Genomic DNA, 15,859 nt, shown 5'->3' with positions numbered 1-15,859 from the left:
TTTGATTTTCCGTGGGAACATGATCGATTTTCAAATCTTTCTTTTCGACGTGGTCTCGGATAAAATGGTGTCGAACGTCGATATGCTTGGTTCGCGAATGAAGCACCGGATTTTGGGTTATGGCGATTGCACTTGTATTATCGCATAAAATGCTAACATTTTCGCACTTAATCCCATAGTCCAATAATTGTTGCTTCATCCACAAGATTTGTGCACAACAACTCCCAGCTGCAATATATTCGGCTTCGGCAGTGCTCGTAGCTATGGAGTTTTGCTTTTTGCTGAACCAAGAGACCAATCTTCCCCCTAAGAACTGGCATGTCCCTGAGTTACTTTTTCGGTCTATTTTACAACCTGCAAAATCTGCATCTGAATAACCAGTTAGTGTAAAATCTCCTTCTTTGGGATACCATAATCCCACATTGATTGTTCCTTTAAGATATCGAATTATCTTCTTGGTTGCAATCAGATGACTTTCTTTGGGCTTTGATTGGAATCTTGCACATACGCCAACCGAGTAGGATATGTCTGGTCTGCTTGCGGTTAAGTATAGTAACGATCCAATCATCCCTCGATACATCGTTTGATCGACGTCTTTTCCTTCATCATCTTTATCCAATTTTTGAGATGTACTCATGGGAATTTTGACTGAGGATTTTCCATCTATGCCAAATTTCTTGATAAGATCTCTTGTGTACTTGGCTTGATTTATGAAAATTCCTTCTTCAAGTTGCTTGACTTGCAGTCCCAAAAAGTAATTTAATTCTCCCATCATACTCATCTCGAACCTGTTCTGCATGAGCTTAGAAAATTTCTCACATAAAGATTTATCAGTTCTTCCAAAGATAATATCATCAACATAAATTTGTACTAATAAAATGTGATTATTTTCTTGAATTCTAAAGAGGGTTTTATCGACTAGACCTTTGGTGAATCCACAACTAATTAAGAACATCGACAAGGTGTCGTACCAAGCTCGCGGAGCTTGTTTTAACCCATACAATGCCTTCTTTAATTTGTAGACTTGATCACCAACGTCTTTTACCTCAAAACCGGGTGGTTGTTCGACGTAAACTTCTTCTTCAAGTAAGCCATTAAGAAATGCGCTCTTTACGTCCATTTGATACACAATAAAATTCTTGTGTGCTGCATATGCTAGGAATATCCGAATTGCTTCGAGTCGTGCGACAGGGGCGAATGTCTCATCAAAATCAATTCCTTCTTCTTGTGAATACCCCTTCGCGACTAATCTTGCTTTATTCCTAACAATGACGCCGTCTTCGTTTGCTTTGTTCCTAAAGACCCATTTAGTGCCAATTACATTTTGGTGCGTTGGTCTTGGAACAAGTTTCCATACGTCGTTGCGCTTGAATTGATCTAATTCCTCTTGCATGGCATCTATACAACTTGGATCGGCTAAAGCTTCATCACTTTCTTTTGGCTCCAGTTGTGATAGAAAGCATGATAACATTGCATCTTGTTGTTGGTTCCTAGTAGATGATCGCGTCTTTACTCCGTCACTTGGATTTCCAATGACTAAGTCATGTGTGTGACTTCTTAGCTATTTTCGATTCGGTTGAAAACTCGTTGGATTCTCAGAGTTTCCTTCTTGTTGTAAAGTCACTTGGTGTGAATCCATTTGTTGCGAATGGTTAACGGGTACATCTTCCTGTTCATCTACTGGGATTTCTTCTTCTTGAATTCTGGGTGCAATTTCGGTTGTACGTGATATTTCGGGTATCACATTGGATATTGCCTCAAATTGGTGAGTACCCATATCACTTGATTCTTCTACTTCCTGCAACACATTGTCTTCGAACAAATTATTAGATTTAATTAAATCACGATTACCTTCACCATTTTTGCCGTTATTGTCGTGATTTTCATCGAACACAACATGAATCGATTCTTCTACCACCATGGTTGATTTGTTGAAAGTTCTGTACGCCTTGCTGGTGCATGAATATCCTAAGAATATTCCTTCGTCCGCTCGCTCGTCAAAAGTCTTTAATTGAGACTTTCCATTAACAAGTACAAAACATTTACAACCAAATGTATGAAAATAGGTGAGATTGGGTTTTCTCCCTTTCCATAATTCATATGGTGTTTTGTTATAAGACTTGTGGATTAGACTGCGATTTTGAGTATAGCACGCCGTGTTTATCGCTTCTGCCCAAAATCTTTTTGGTAGTCCGGCGGCCGTTATCATAACTCGTGCGGCTTCCTTGAGTGTTCGATTTCTTCTTTCAGCTACACCATTTTGTTGCGGCGTTCGTGCGGCAGATATTTGATGTAAGATTCCTTGTGAATTGCAATAAGATTGAATCACTCTGTTCACGAACTCTGTTCCTCGATCGGTTCGTATTGTTGCAATCTTCATGTCCTTTTCGACTTGTAGAAGTTTTAATAGCTCTGGCAGCTTTGATAAGACTTCATCCTTTTTCTTGATGAATATTGTCCAAGTGTACCTAGAAAAATCACCAACAACAACCAAAGTATATTTCTTACCACTTATACTTACTGGGTCTACTGGACCAAATAAATCCATGTGCAGTAGACTTAAGGGTCTTGATGTTGACTCTTGAGCTTTGACTTTGAATGATGCTTTGATTTGTTTTCCTTTCTGTCATGCATCACAAATTTGATTTTTCTTGAACACAATGTTGGGTAGTCCTTCGACTATATTATTTCTTGCAAGCTTGTTGATGGTTTTGAAATTCAAATGATTTAGCCTCCTGTGCCATTCCCAACAAGCTTCATTCGAATTATTTTCCATCAAGCATACGGATTTCTTCGTTGTACTCCAATCTACAACATACATGTTTTTCTTTCTTGATCCGGCTAGTACGACTTCATTCGTAGATTCGTCCTTGACTTGACATTTGCCTTTATAAAATTCTACGAGATATCCTTTGTCGCAAAATTGACTTGTACTAAACAAGTTGAATTTTAATCCTTCGACATAAGATACGTCATCAATTCGTAGACCATTTTTCACAATTGCGCCAGTTCCTTTTGTCATTCCATATCGATCGTTTCCACCGAAAACTACTTTTGGTCCTTCGATACTTTTGAACTCAACTAGACTAGCTTTATTGCCGGTCATATGCCGAGAGCAACCGCTATCGAAATACCAAATTTCCTGCAAGAAAGATTAATTATTTTTAGGTACCCATGCTTGATTGGGTCCTTTTGTGTTAGTAATTTTTGGCATCCAAATCCACCTAGATCCCACTGATCTAAGAGTAGGTGATTTGTAACCATTAAAAATTCTATAATCATAACGCACTTGCGAATAATGCTTTGGTGCGGGTTGGGAAGCAGATAGTTGCTTGATTCTATGAAAAAGAGCAAATCTGGACTTGGTCCATGGTTTGTCATCAAGCGACCGATCTTGTTCTGAGGGATATAATCTCCCAGCCCCAATTCTCGGAATTCTTCCCATATTCCTCATGTTCGGATGTCTTGCCCATTAGACATAGTAGCGCCGTATCTTCTTGTAATGAATCACTCTCGTCACTAGATGATTCTTCGGATTCACTTGCTTCTAACGGATCGCTTATTAGTGCCTTCCGTTTGCCCTTTTTGAATTTCTTCTCTTTGGATTTGTATTCCACTTGTGGAGAAGTATTCGAATTTTTGCCCGCCCTTGGGTGTGGACATTCGGCCATAAAATGTCCAGGCTTTCTACAATTGTAACACACCTTTGTGTTATCTTCGACCGGTTCCCTTCTTGATCTTCTATTTTCTCGAAAGAAATTTCCTTGTGGTGATCCTTTGTTCTTTCGCATGAACTTCTTGAATTTCCTAACAAATAGAGAAAATTGTTCGTCAGATAAAAAATCATTATTTCCTACTGACCTTGATGTTGAGGGTTGTTCGGCCATCAATGCGGATGTTCGTTCATCACGTTCTTCTTCGACTCGTGTCTTCATTTCGAACTCATACGCCTTAAGATCACTAAAGAGTTTATCCGTAGATAATGTCCTTAGATCTCTATGATCGCGCATTGCGGTCACCTTCATATCCCAATTTGTAGGTAGTCCGCGTAACACTTTGAGCGATATTTCTTTCTGGATAATGGTCTTTCCCAGATCCGTGATTTCTCCAAGAATTTTGATCAATCGAGCTTCCATGTCGGTGATGCTTTCGTTCGGTAGCATTTTGAAATCTTCGAACCTCTTCATGGCAATGGTTAGTTTGTTGTCTTTTTCTTGTTCATCGCCTTCACCGATTCCGATAAGTATATCCCATATTTCTTTTGCTGTAGTGCACTTTCGAATCTTTGGAAATAATGGTGTCATCGACCGTTTTGAACAAAATATCTTTGGCAATATTGTCCAAATTATTTCGCCCTCTATCTTCCTTTGTCCACTCCATTTTTGGCTTTGGAATATATCGTGGAGCATTTGGAGTTAGTGCGGCGGCAGTGTTAACTTCCATAATTTGGATAGAACCATTTGCGATGACTTCCCACATTTCGTCATTTAAAGCAGATAAGTGCACCTGCATACGTATTTTCCAATCATCAAATTTATCAAGTGAGAAAAGCAAATTTTGAGCAAGAGCCATATCTCTCTTCATCTTGAAGATTTTGAGATCTATCTAGCAGTCAAAATTGACTCAAATAGACAACCGCTCTGATACCACTTGTTGGTCCCGAAAGGGTGGTGAGAAGTCTAGAGGGGGGGGGGGGGGGGGGTGAATAGACTTCTCTAACTTTTTAAACTTTCTTCAAAAACACACAGGGCAAATAACACTTTGGTAATTTCAACTCTAAGTAACAAGCATTAACAAGATAAACAACTTAGAGTGTGCAGCGGAATAAGTAGCGGTAAAGTGTTATGCTTAATTAGTGCGGTGCTCAAAGAGAGATTCTAAACATGCAACACGTTAGAAACACTTGATATGGTTCAAGGATGATGTACGTAAAGTTTGGCTTGCATGCAAACGTGGGAACTATCAAACCCAGACAGATAAAGATATGCGATAAATCGTAATCGGGTTAGTTCGCAGTTAGAATAAGCATGCATGAAATGTATGAGCAGTAAGTAAACAGAGAGAGAGATTTATAGTGGTTCAGAGGTGGTGTAATCCTCCTAGTTCACTCTTCTCCTTTCACTTCAAGGAGGAAATTCACTATTCTTCGATCACCCAGATACAATAGTGAATAAGTGTCCACCGACACTTCTCCAAGTGTTTCGCACAAAGCTACACTCCTCCAAGGTTTTTCGCAAGCTCCTCTTGTTACTCCGCCTTCCCGAGTACTTCGCACCAAGCTGTACTCCTACACCACGAGAACTACGCACAAAGCTACGTCCTCCAAGGGTTTTCACAAGCTCCTCTTGTTACTCTGCCCTTCTCCACGAGTGCTACGCACAAAGCTACACTCAACCAGGGTTTTTCACTCTCTCTAGTTACTCTGCCCTCTTTCTACACTCAGTAGAGAATATTACAAAGAAATAAAATTTCTCTCTCACTCAGACTTGAATTTTATTCTATGAAGCTCTGTTTCCCCCTTTTTCGGCTAATAAAAAAATATAGCTTGTATCTTTTGCTTGTATGTTTTAGCCGTTGTTCAAGTTGTTGAACTGCTCAATCACTTGGGGTTTTTCTTGCTGAACTGCTCACTTCTGCTTGTCTTCAAGTCTGCTTGGACAATTTATAGCTAGTAAAAACTATTTGCCCGTTGATCAACTTTCGATCTCGATCGTCCATTTTGAATTGTAGTTGATCAAAAGATATTGTCAACTTGATCTGAAATATTAGGTAGATGTCATTTCTCCTTTTGTCAGATGATTTGAATAATTTGCCCGTTTCCGTGTCTTGAATTTTGTAGCCTCCAAAATTTGAATAAGTTCGGCGCGGCAAGCTTGATATTTCTTGTCCTTCATAAATGCTCTGACATGTCAAGTTGATCAAATAATTTATCTGCTGATTCTTGCTTGAGTATAAAATAATTTCTCCGCGAATCAGCCTTCTTCGAGCGTCTCTGGTTCCACCGTAAAAACTTGATGTTCAGATTAAAATATATCAGATATTTTCTCCTTCATGATCCTTGTAAAATAACATACTGGAACCTCTGTAAAAACTTCACAGTTGTTCATGGTGAGATGCTCTGTTTCGAATTTCTAGCTTGGTTCACCATACTTGGTGTGTTTTTCCATATGGTGCATGGCTTTTGTGAGACTTGTGCATTTTACTTCGTCTCCATATTCTTAGCTAGTCTCCTTTAGCTAGTCTCCATGGTCTCCTTTTAGCTAGTCTCCCATACGGTTTGGTCTCCTTTTAGCTAGTCTCCCATACGGTTTGGTATACTTTGAGCTAGTCTCCCATACTGTCCAAGCTAGCTAGTCTCCATGGTCTCCTTTTAGCTAGTCTCCCATACGGTTTGGTATACTTTGAGCTAGTCTCCCATACGGTTATACGGTCCAAGCTAGTCTCTCTGTCCAAGCTAGTCTCCCATACGGTTATACGGTCCAAGCTAGTCTCTCATACGGTCCAAGCTAGTCTCCCAAGCTTAAAAATGCTTCACTTGAGATTCAAACTTAGGATTATTTAGCATAGCTCACACATGTTTCTTCCAACTCCTCTAGCATGGTTCTTAGTGACTTATCCGCAACTTAATTATGTTAAGCTATAATCCCGCTTAACATTTAAAATCATCATATGATTTTCCAGACTTGTACCTGGGTTGCATGATATGGGTGCACCATACTCCGTAGACTCAAACTGACTCAAATAGAATAAAAATGGGGACTACTTGATTTTTCAAAAATACATTCGGCTCATCAAAATTTACAATATATTCCTAACAGGTATGTTCTGTTTGGTCCAGATGATGTGAAAATTATTTCCAATGTGAAAAGCTTTGATGCTGACGTTTTAGTTACTGGAAATAGAAAAGATTCTCTTTACGTCTTATATACCAGTAGTGTATATGTTGAAAAGGCAGGTGAAAACTCGAGTGCTGCATTGTGGCATGCTCAATTGGGCCTTGTCAGTTATCAATTGCTGCATAAAATTTCAACGAACAAACTTCTCGATGGAATTCTTCTCTTAAAGAGAATTCGTCAAGTTGTGGTTTGTCCAGGTTGTCAGTTTGGAAAATCACATCGTCTTCCTTTTTTGACCTCGAAGAACAGAGTCACTGCTGTGTTGCAATAAGTACATTCGGATTTGTTGGGGCCGACAAAAACACCTAGTTATTCTGGGTTTCATTATGTAATGGTTCTTATTAACGATTTTTCCCATTTCACTTGGGTATTTTTCTTGAAATACAAAAGTGAAGTCTTCTCTAAATTTGTTCAGTTTAAGGAGCTTGTGGAAATTGAATTTGGAATGAAAATAAAGTGCCTAATGGGAGAGAATATAGTTCTGGTGAATTCATGAGTTTCTGTAGTAGTCATGGAATTAAACGTCAAATGACTTGTCCGGAGACTCAGCTCCTCAACAAAATGGAATCGCTGAGCGCAAGTTGGCACATCTCATGACTATATGTTTGTTTTGGTTGCATGCAAAGAACCTTCCACGAGAGTTATGGGCTGCAGCGGTTGAATCATGTTGTGAACCGGATACCTCCCTGGCCAGGTACAAAGAAGTCTCCCTTTGAAGTTTTATACCATTACAAACCCAATGTAAGTTATTTTTGGGTTTTTTTTGCTCAATTCGTTATGTCCGTATATTGAAAATGCACTAAAGTAAACTTGACCCGAAGGCGAAGTGATGCATTTTTGTTGGTTATGATGCTCACAGGAAAGGTTGGAGATGTATGCATCCAGAAACGAAGAAAGTTGTCATCTCTCGTGATGTGGTTTTTGATGAGATTTCATCACATCAGAGTAATGATGATGAGAATAGGGATGAAATTAATCTTTCACATTTTCTTGATGTTGATGAATCTTGTTGCAAAGATAGTAATAATGTTTCTTCAGGGGAAAATATACAGCAAGGTGGAGTCTCAAATGTTTCTTCTAGAGAAAATATCTAGCAAGGTGAGGTCCTAGAGGTTGTTGTTCGGAGGTCCTTCAGACAAAGAAAACAACCAAATTATTTCTTTGATTATAATGTTCAATTAAATTGTTGCACTATTATGTCCAGTTTTTTGTTAGGTGATTCATTTGAAGAACCTAAAACTTATAAAGAAGCTCAAGGTATTTTTGAATGGGAAGAAGCAATGAGGGATGAAATAAAAATTGCACATGGGAACTTGTTCCGAAACCGGAGGGTGTTGATCTAATTACTTGTAAATGAGTCTACAAGTTAAAGAAAAAAGTCAATGGTTCTGTTGAGAGGTATAAAACACGTCTTGTAGCTTGTGGCTTTTCTCAAGCATACGGTCAGGATTATGAAGAGACGTTCACCCCTGTTGCTAAACTGGTCACAATCCAGATGCTGTTTTATTTGGCTGCTTGCAAATATTGGAAGTTGTGGCAACTAGACGTAAAGAATGCCTTTCTTTAAGGGGAGTTAGATCGCGATATCTTTATGGAGCAGCCAATGGGATTTGTTTCTAAAACCTTTCCGGATTATGTCTGTCGACTCAAGAAGGCTTTGTACGGCCTCAAACAAGCACCACCTGCCTGGTTCGGTAAAATTGCTCAATACCTTGCGTTTTGTGGTTTTAAATCTTCTGATGCAGATTCAAGTTTATTTGTTAAGAAGACTACATCGGGGAGTACAATGCTCTTTCTATATGTGGATGACATGATCATTACTGGCGATGATAGTGCTAAAATTCATCATCTTCAAGATGCTTTGTTTCTTCGTTTTGAAATGAAAGAGTTAGGAGAAGTAAATTATTTTCTTGGTCTCGAAGTTAAAAGAGCAGAAGGTTATTTTGTTTCCCAAAGAGGGTATGCAGCAAGGTTATTAGATCGGTTTGGTATGAGTGAGTCAAATGCAGTGACTACTCCTATGGAACTTGGTTTAAAGTTACTAAGGATGAGGGAAAAAAACTAAAAGATGCAACTCTTTTTCGTCAGCTTGTTGGTACTTTATTCTATTTAACCATTACAAGGCCTGACATTTCATACTCTGTAGGTGTCATATCTCAATTTATGACAGAACCGCATGATAGTCACTTTGTTGCAGCTAAGAGAATTCTTCGTTATATTAAAGGAACTTTGAATCTTGGGGTACTATATAAACCATGTGCAACATTTCTTTTGAATGGTTTTGTTGATGCAGATTGGGCAGGAGATATCAATGATAGACGTTACACGACAGGTTATTTTTTTAATACAGGTTCAGCTGCGATATCTTGGTGTAGTAAGAAACAAAGTACAGTTGCACTTTCTAGTTGTGAAGCTGAATATGTTGCGTCTACCATGGCTACTGAAGAATGTATTTGGCTTAAACGGCTTATCTCAGAGATGCTTAATGTTGTGGATTATCCGGTTCCTATTCGGTGTGGCAATGAAAGTGCCATCAAGCTTGCAGGAAATCTAATTTTTCATGCCCGTACGAAACACATTGATACTCATTACCATTTTGTTCGGGAGAAAATCTTGACTCAAGATGTTCAAATGCAGAAGGTACGTATTGAAGATCAGGTCGCTGATATATTTACAAAACCACTTGGGAAGGCTAAGTTTGAAACTTTCAGGAGTGTCCTTGGTGTGGTTGACTGTGCGTTTTCACCACTGGGGGGTGTTGAAATTTAGTGCAACGTACTGCATATTTTATCTTTGTTATTATTGTCTTAATTATTATTTTTAGTCTTGTTTTTAGTCTGTTATGGTCTTCCTTTTATTTAGAATTATAGCTATTATTTAGGAGAAATAATTTATTATGACTTGTTCTAGTTCAGTTGAGATTTTTGAGGTCTTTTCTATGTATTTAAGCTGCTTGTCTATGCAGTTTTTACAGCGGAAAATAAATACCAATTTTATCTTCTTTACTCTTAGTTCAGTACACATTTACATATAAATATAAATATAAATAAATAAATAAATAAATAAATAAATAAATATATATATATATATATATATATATATATATATATATATATATATATATATATATATATATATATATATATATATATATATATATATATATATATATATATATCTTGTTTTACATTGCGCGAATGAGATAATGCCCAATAATTATTTTTAAATAAGTACTTCAAAGCATATATCAATGCAATAGTATATAGGAGATGTGTAATTGAATGTTGAATTTGTTTATTTAAATCGGTAATTCAAAGTATATAAATACAAGATAATATATGAGAGAATGATTATAATTGTCACTAAAATAAATGTTTGCAAGTTTGTAATAACACTAGTCTAAATATTCACTCTAAAGTGATAGTCTAAATAAATACTACTCTTGGTTTAAATTGTTCTAAGCCTTCTTAATTCTCTTTTGGGTAACATTGTCATCGTCTTCATCTTCAGTATATGTCTTCTTTTTTTTTATTGGTAGTGTGTCATGTGCAATTGGGTTACTAGTGGTAGCATAGAAGGCATCATCATGCAATGAGATTATGGTGTAGGAAGTTTTAGATTTGCCTTGCGGTGTATATGACTGAGATCTTAGTTGTTCTATGAACTCTTTATTTTACAAGCGCCTATCGATATTTGGTAGTGGTCGTTTTTCCCTTACATGTTTCATGTGTTGTGAGATGTGTGTCATAGATTATCATGTGAAAGTATTGTACAAAATATTAATATTTATTGTATTTATATAAAATAGTTGGTAAATAAATATATAACATATTTTGAAGAATATAATGGACAATACTTTAATTACAAGATAATGTAAAAAGAATATAATGGTCAATGTAGTAGATATAATTAATTAATTAATTTGAAGCTAAGGAATCTTTAAATTGTAGAAAATAAAGATAATTTAACTAATGAAATTATATCTCTTTTTAAAAATTTTATAATGAATAATTTTTTTAATTTCCATTCGTTGTTCAGACATATTATTTTGAAAGTTTGTCAATGACAATAGCTACAATTGCTATCAATAGAGGATGATAATAAATAATTCGAAATATATGGTTACAATAGATATTGTTATAATGATATAATAAAAATTAACTTATAAATTTCTTTACAAGTTTTCATACATTGATAAATTATGAGAATGATGTATAAACTTGTTCAATTTGAGCCAGTGGGATGTAACATTGTCAATTCTTTGAAAAATTGTCCTATAGTTTTAGAGTCCACGTGTAATTGTACTTCTGATCAACAACTTTGTAATTAGGTCGCGCAGGTCAGACAATGATATAAGAATAATTTTGTCTGATAGAAAAAATAATAGTATAATATTTATAAAGTAACTAAAGTTTATGTTAAATTTTATATTGTATTTATGTTTTTAATACTCCATATATTTTAACACATTCGTAGTATATTTTTAACAGATGGGGTTCGAACCTAAGACCTTTCTTATAGAAACTAATGAGTAAGTTAAGAATAATAAATAGTTAATGGAATATTTTGTTACTAAAGTTTATACTAACTGAATCCAGGGTTATTTAAGTGAAGAAAAATAATATAATAGAGGGTAAATAAGGAAAATTATAAAAAAAAAATACTAAAATTAAAATAATATAAACCATTCATTTCAAGAAATAATTATACCAACATATTTTTTTGTTCCAGTTAAGGGCCTAACATTATTGTCTCTTATTAGATTTATTATAGATATAGATTTGTAGATATTTTGAAATATATTTGGTTTAAATAGAATAAATATAATTTTTACTTTTAGTCCAATATATGTCAGATTTTTACATTTGACATCCGAACCAAATTTATATCTGTATATAAATAACTAAAAAAATATATCCAATCCAATAACCTATTAAGTTCACATAAAATTTAGTTTAGATAATATTAATATATTTTGAGCTAATATTTAAAATATTTTTGGATATATTATTTGAATGACATGCATATAAATTTATAATTTTTACTTTGAATTCTAATATAGTAATATATGTGAGATTTCAATATTCGATATCTGGGCTAAACTTGTATTACGATATAATATAACTAAAAATATTCGAACCAATAATCAATTGAGTTCAATCAAAATATAAAACTTGGTATAGAGTTCAATTTTTAATTTTGATATTGAATAATGTCTAACTTTAAGCATAAACAAATAAGTTATGTTTAAATAAGTAATGCAATTAGAAAAGATAGAAGAGAGTGATAAGTAAAGGAAAATGATATGTAATCATAGTAATGTATAAATATGTAAGTAAATAATGGTAAGAATGACGTTATAGTGACATATTGCCAAATAGATGCTAGATGATTATTTTTTACATTTAGAAAATAGTTTTAATAGTTATCTAAAATTAGAAAATTATTTCCTGTTTTCAAAATGAAAAACTGTGCTAGTAAACATATTTTCTGTTTTCTATTCTATAATTCTCCAATTTTTCAGAAAACTGGAGAAATTTTTCAATTAGTAAATGAGACCTAGAGATTTTTTCAAAACATTTTTAGGCTCCGTGGGTTGAGAAAATGGGAGGAAAATAAAAAAAAAAAAAAAAAGAAAATTGCTTTAAAAAAAAAAAAAAAGAAGAGATATATAGTTTATGGCAAAATATGATGTGCATCCGTATGCACAGTGCATGGTGCATACGGATGCAAAAACGACGTCGTTTTGCATCAAAACGCGCGTCCTACTTTTTTTTTTAAAAAAAATCAGTTTCGATTCCCAGCAACAACATTATGTTATTCATTTTTTAGTTAATTCATTCTGGATTTTTAGTTATGAAATTTTGGATGTATAGTTATGCAATTCTGGATGTATAGTTATACAATTCTGGATGTGTAGTTATGAAGTTATGGATGTGTAGTTATGCAATTCTGGATTTATAGTTATGAAGTTATGGATGTGTAGTTATGCAATTCTGGATGTATAGTTATGAAGTTATGGATGTGTAGTTATGCAATTCTGGATTTATAGTTATGAAATTATGGATGTGTAGTTATGTAATTCTGGATTTATAGTTATGAAATTATGAAAGTGATGAAATTATGGATGTGTAATTATACAATTCTGATTTTTTTTTTTAAAGTTAGACGTCAAAACGATGTCGTTTTTGCATCTGTATGCACCATGCATGGTGCATACGAATGCACAACATAACGATCCACGTTTCTTTTAATCATTTGTGTTTCTTTCTGTTGTATAAAAAGACAAAACAAAACCAAAAAAAAAAAAAAAAAAAAAAAAAAAAAACAACAAAGCAAAACAAAACAAAACAAAACAAAAATATACTAAGAGGTCGTTTGTTGTTTTCCCACCAAATAAATTTCTGGAAAAATAATTAAAGGAAATATATTTGATAAAGTATTTTGTTGTTAAAAAAAAAAAGGGTGTTTTCACTTGAACCCTCCTATGTGTATGTGTGTGTGTTGCAATAAAAGAAATACGTTCAATAATTGAATGCATAAAGAAGAAAATTTGCTTTAAAAATGGCATATGCACTTTTGTGGTGATATGTGGTGAATTGAGGTATACTCTTCAATAGTGAAGTTTTATCTTTCCCCAAGTAGGTAAGCAAATAGCCAAATATTCGTAAGAAAGTTTATTTAAACAACAACAACAACAACAACAACAAAATCTTAGATGTTGTTGGTCCCAAAAGAGGTAAGGTGAAAGTCTAGAGGGGGGGGGGGGGGTGAATAGACTTTCAAACTTTTTCGCACAATATAACAAAAGGTAAGCCAGAGATAAACCAAGACTCTTAACTAGATTGTTAGAGTCCGGTGCACAGCGGAATTAAATAAACGATACGGTGTGTGTGTAGATCGTGTCAAGATTATTGACGTGAGAAGCAAGCAAAAGCGGTAAGTAAAGAAAGCAGTAAAGAACACAAGGCAATTTATAGTGGTTCGCGAGGTGATGTAATCCTCCTACTCCACTTGCTCTTCTCAAAGAGCCAATTCACTATATCCACCACTTCTTGGTTCCAAGATACAATGAATTCCGTGATCTAGTGCTTTCATCACCAAGCCCACACTAATCACGCCCAGTGCCTCCAACACTGCTGCTTCGGGTTTCACGTCGCCGCGTTACTTTCCCAGGATTTCACAACTCCGTGCTACTTTCCCCCCGTCTTCTACAATCCGGTAGAAACGTATCTTCCGTGATCTGGTGCTTTGATCACCAAGCCCACACCAATCACGCCCAATGTCCTCCGACACTGCTGCTTCGGATCTCACAGCTCCGTGTGACAATCCAGGATTTCACAACTCCGTGCTACTTTCCCCCCGTCTTCTACGATCCGGTAGAAACGTATCTTCCGTGATCTGGTGCTTTGATCACCAAGCCCACACCAATCACGCCCAATGTCCTCCGACACTGCTGCTTCGGATCTCACAGCTCCGTGTGACAATCCAGGATTTCACAACTCCGTGCTACTTTCCCCCTTTCCCTTGTTTTGCTCCAAAACAAGTTTTGCCTTGCTTCCAACTTTGAGACTCTGTAGATGATCTTCAATGGTGCGCTGAGTCTCTTGAAGTTGATGAAGATTTTAACACTCTTGGATATTTCTTTTCTAAGCTCTGTATCACTCTGAGTGTTTATCTCACAAAAGATATATCAATTTAAGCTCCTGAGATGGAAAGCTTTCTTTGAATTTTGTATGCTCTGTTTAGCTCTGTTCTTTGTATTTTGCTTTTCTTGCTTCTGCATTCCTCAGCTTCAATCTTCATCTATTTATAGCTGGTAATGAGAATCCGTCCGTTGGAAAGAAACGGTCTCATTTTCGAATTTTGCTTAGCTGTATAGCCTTTTGTCAGAAGATAAGATAACGTTGCAGATCTTGTCAGATATTTCAAATTGAGCTTGAGGTTTCAGCAAAAATGGCGTCCCATGAATCTCCATCTGGTGTAGATCACGCCTCTTGGGATTTTTATCTTCAAAATATATTCTCCAATATAAGCTTTTCTTGCTTCTGCATTCCTCAGCTTCAATCTTCATCTATTTATAGCTGGTAATGAGAATCCATCCGTTGGAAAGAAACGGTCTCATTTTCGAATTTTGCTTAGCTGTATAGCCTTTTGTCAGAAGATAAGATAACGTTGCAGATCTTGTCAGATATTTCAAATTGAGCTTGAGGTTTCAGCAAAAATGGCATCCCATGAATCTCCATCTGGTGTAGATCACGCCTCTTGGGATTTTTATCTTCAAAATATATTCTCCAATATAATCCCACTAGTTAGACTAGTATCTTCCTCTGTTTTTATTGGACCCACTAGTTAGACTAGTATCTTCCTCTGTTTTTCGTGTATCTAGGTCTGTATACTGCTTCCAGACTTCATCTCTTCAATTGACTTGGAAATCTCTTCCCTTGTGAAACTTCTTGGAAATCTCTTCCCTTGTGAAACTTCATCCCTTTCTATTTTGGGAAATGATTTGGAAATCTCATTCCCTTTGACTTTGCAAATTGCATCCCTTGAAATCTCATCAGATAGAATTTTAACTTGGCTTCTTTAAAATATGTGGGATGTGAGATTCAAACCGGTGACCTTACACATAATATTTCAAGCTTCTACCATCTCGTCCATACAGCCTATTGGTTATCTTCTTGTTCCACTTGGTGTACTCCTTTCTTTCCATAGATGCTTGATCTTCAAGATAGCTTCATGCAAACTTCTAGTCACGTTCTTTCTTCTTCGGGATTTCTTGAGGGATTTTCTCAAATTTCATACGCATACATCTTCCTCTTCTGTTTCTCTTGACAAATTCTTGATTTTTGGCTTGATATCTTCTTCATCCATTTCCTCAACTAATGAATTTATTTTTCCCTTTCTTGGTCTAAGACTCGACTAGTCTAATAAAATAAAATTGGAGATCTACGAATTACAAT

The sequence above is a fragment of the Ipomoea nil genome, unplaced genomic scaffold, assembly GCF_001879475.1.
Source record: "Ipomoea nil cultivar Tokyo-kokei standard unplaced genomic scaffold, Asagao_1.1 scaffold2036, whole genome shotgun sequence".
Lineage (NCBI taxonomy): Eukaryota > Viridiplantae > Streptophyta > Magnoliopsida > Solanales > Convolvulaceae > Ipomoea > Ipomoea nil.
The sequence above is the reverse complement of the archived record's forward strand: the minus strand, read 5'-3'. Positions refer to the sequence as shown.